A 3530-nucleotide genomic window follows, 5' to 3' on the forward strand; every position below is an offset into this window, starting at 1 on the left:
GTTCTTTGGCCCGGGTCACGTGAAGATATCAGCCTTTAGTTACACGAGAATGGTATCCTAGGACTRGATTCTGCCCCATGCAACGCAGGAGGCCTCGAACCTCCCCCGACCAGTCAGACCTCCTGTTGAACGCTGTGCGCACTGCGTTGCACCACGACAGACAAAAGCTTAAGGAAGTAGAAGGTTCTAGTGCTCCTGGGATCATCAGGACTCAAAGTCACTTTCCTCTGCCAATCAGGCCCTGTTTCAGGTCTGTTTAGACCCACTTTAGTTACTACATATACCTGCCTTGCATGTATGTACATGTAGATTACCTCTCATCTGAGCCTCAGACACCATTTGCCCTGTTCCAATTTAATTGYTCTCCTCATCATTACAGTATTCCTACGAAAAAGGCAGCGAACAGGCAGGCACCCCTCAGGCAACCTGAAAATGGAAGCCACGTTTAGCATTTTCTAGACCACTAACCGGTAATTAAGATTTGTTAAATACAGGATCAGCTCAGAAAGGAGGATGAGTCAGTTATGCCACAGACACATACCCTCTGGAGGGACACGGGCTGCAGCAAGCAGCGAGGCAGAAGCTCGGAGAGCTGAGCCAACCCAAGCAGGACGTGTGGAAAGCCACCAAGGGGGCCTGTCCAGGCAAAAATCTGCCGTGGGTTTAGGAAGCAGGCAATGCTGCTTTAAGTATGCCTCTCCCACCACCTTCCTGGCAATGGAGGAGGCAGGGGGAGGCAAAGAAATRCACTTTGCACAAGAGCACACCTCTTTGCTGGTCTAAGATTATTTTGGTACCAAGGGCTGCAGTAGTCTGGTCATCTCTTTTGAAAAGTTGCTGCTTCTGAAATAGTGACAGTACCACCTTTCTGCTGTGCTTTTCACCAAGCYGCTTACAGTCTTTTAGGTATTTAGGTCCCAATCTCACACACTTTAGCAGGTCACTGGGTTCTAATGTGCTACTGCTGCAACTAACGCTGATCCCGCAGCGTTTGCCTAAGCTCCAGCACTCCTGAGAGTTAAGTGCTTTCATTCTGAGCCACTGTTTCTATCAGCTTAAGACAGCAAAGGGTAGGTTTATGGCCATTTTTCCTGTTCTTAGCCCAAGGGTTTTGGGGTGAAGGTTAAAAAAAAATACTCCTCTGCTTTCTCCAGGGAGTTGAGCTGGCAAGAAGATGAGAAAACACTTCAGACCGAGTTGTCCGAACAAATCGGGACACTCAGAGAGATCATCCATYCAAAGCTTTCTGCAAGGGGTTTGGGACACAAGCCATCTAGTAGCAATCCAAAGTTCCACATTCTAACATACAGCTACTCCTGTACTGTCATAAGCACCCTATTTTTTAAGGTAGTGTCTCTGCACTGCACCATGTTTTATTTCAAGCAATTAAAAGAGTGCTGGTGCTGAATAAAGGTCAAAGTTATAAACTGCATRTCCTCTCTGCCTACATTCCAGGGCTGGACATATTTCAGTGCACAGACCTAAATAAAAACAAGTTTAAGCTGTGGTTGAACTACTTGAGGAGTATCAAATGTAAGCCACAGACAGTATTTTCTTCGCCTTCTGGACTTGAACGTAGGTGGCCTGTGGCTGTATTTAGATGCTGAGCAGACCTGTTGTTCAACTAGTCCCCCCCAACAGCCAGCTTGTAAAAAGGTGCTCAGAYAATTGATGCAGCTGAAAAACAAGTTTTTCCCAAATTATTTTTCAGCCAGGTTGGTYTTCTGAGCCAGTTCAGTGCACAGCTGCATGCATGATGTGACAGACAGGACAGAAAGGGTAGGAATGCACACCAGGAACTGTGTAAGACAGCAGCATCCTTAGGAAACACACGTGGCACTTGCAGCCTGAGCTGCAGAGACCCTAAGAGCACGCTTATGGAATCAGGCCAGGCTCACACAGCATGTTTTCCTCCAGGCAGCCAAGCATTTACGAGCCCATTGAAATTTTCCCATTGTTAAAGATCCCTCACATGTTCCCTGAGGTACAGCCCTATAAGATACTTTATTTCAAAATCTCTGCCAAAGCCAGCCCCTATAGTGGTTCTGCAAGTTGGAGCAAAGCAGATCAGGCCAAAGGCGACTCCGTCTGTGATCTCAAAGCTAAAGCAAATATTTATTCAGGATCAATGCTGATAGGCTGCTCCTGATGCCACAGCCCTCTCAAGCCTGAAAAATTAATTGCCCTTGTCAGCTTTGGTCAGCGTCCCACCAGGAAAGCATTTAAAATCATAGTCTCGTGATACATCAGAAGAGCAGACCGAGGGTTATCACTAATTTGTATTTGTGTGTTGAAAGATCCATTTTAATCATTTCATAACTCTTTACCTTTGTCCTGATTTTGGAGAGACCATTTTCAGCGCAGAGAAATCGTAATAGCTCTGAACATCATGTTAAGGTACTAGAGACAAGGACACAGACAATCGCTGATCACTGCTTGGCATCTCCTCTCACCTGAGGAGAAGACACTCTTCAAACATACTGCTTAGCAACAACTGACCTTGGCAGAAAGGCCCTCTATGCACAAAAGGGATGGTCTGCAGCTATGTGACTGCTATTCAATTCCATAGTTTGCAGTCTGCTATAGAGTGAACTTGAGAAGAGCAAAGCTATTGCCAGCAGGCTTACATACCTTTTACAGGTCCCCTACGGAAAAGGGACAGGGCCCAGGGGTCCAAGGGCAGAAAAAACAGTGCCTAGACATCTACTCCTCTATTCTCTAGTAAGAGCCAGAATGCTGCCTTAGAAGCAGCATGGAACAGGAGTATTCAGCTCATAAGGCTGGCAGGGGCCATGTGGGACAAAACARGGTTAACCACTACCTAATAAGCCTGTACCTGCTGGAACAGGAGGGAAGAGTGAAAGAAAGAAAAAAAAAATGCTCTGCAGCACTGACCACGAAGTGCTCTCTAAAGCCACCCAGAGTCAGCAAGGGCCAGGAGTCAAAGGGCTCTGGAAAGCCGCAGGGCCCTGCCAAGGCCCCGGCACACTCCTGAGCGCAGCAGCTGAGCGCTGGTCCCGGCGGAGCCCCCGCCGGCGCCCCAGGGCTCTCGGATCGCCCGTCCTCCGCGGACGGAGGCAGCGGGCTCTTCCAAGGGCTCCAGCTGCGCGCCGGCTCCTTACCCCCATCTCGCTGCTGGCCTCAGGGCTGGCGGTGCCCAAGAGGGACCCGCGGAACCCCCCTCCCCTCCCCTCCCGCGCACACCTCAACACGTGGCAGCGGCACAGCGCTACACCCGAGGCGGCAGCCCCCCGCCCGCAGCGCCGCGCAGCCCCACCCCACCCCACCCCCCCCGCGCAGCGCGCGCCCTCTAAGGCGGCCCCTCAAGGGCAGGCGGGCGGCCCCGGGCCCCGGCCGCAGCCAATCAGAGCGGGAGGCCGCGGCGCGCGCCCCCCGACTCGCCTGGCTCACCCAGCCAATCCGCACGCCCGCCTCCTGCAACCCCCTTCCCCCCCCACGTTCGGACGTCACCGGCTTCACCGGCGCTACAGGATGCGCGGAGGGACACGCTTTGTCCCCGCGAACAGCGC

Source organism: Rhea americana, unplaced genomic scaffold, assembly GCF_003343005.1.
Source record: "Rhea americana isolate MKP2758 unplaced genomic scaffold, rheAme1 scaffold_425, whole genome shotgun sequence".
NCBI classification, from domain to species: domain Eukaryota; kingdom Metazoa; phylum Chordata; class Aves; order Rheiformes; family Rheidae; genus Rhea; species Rhea americana.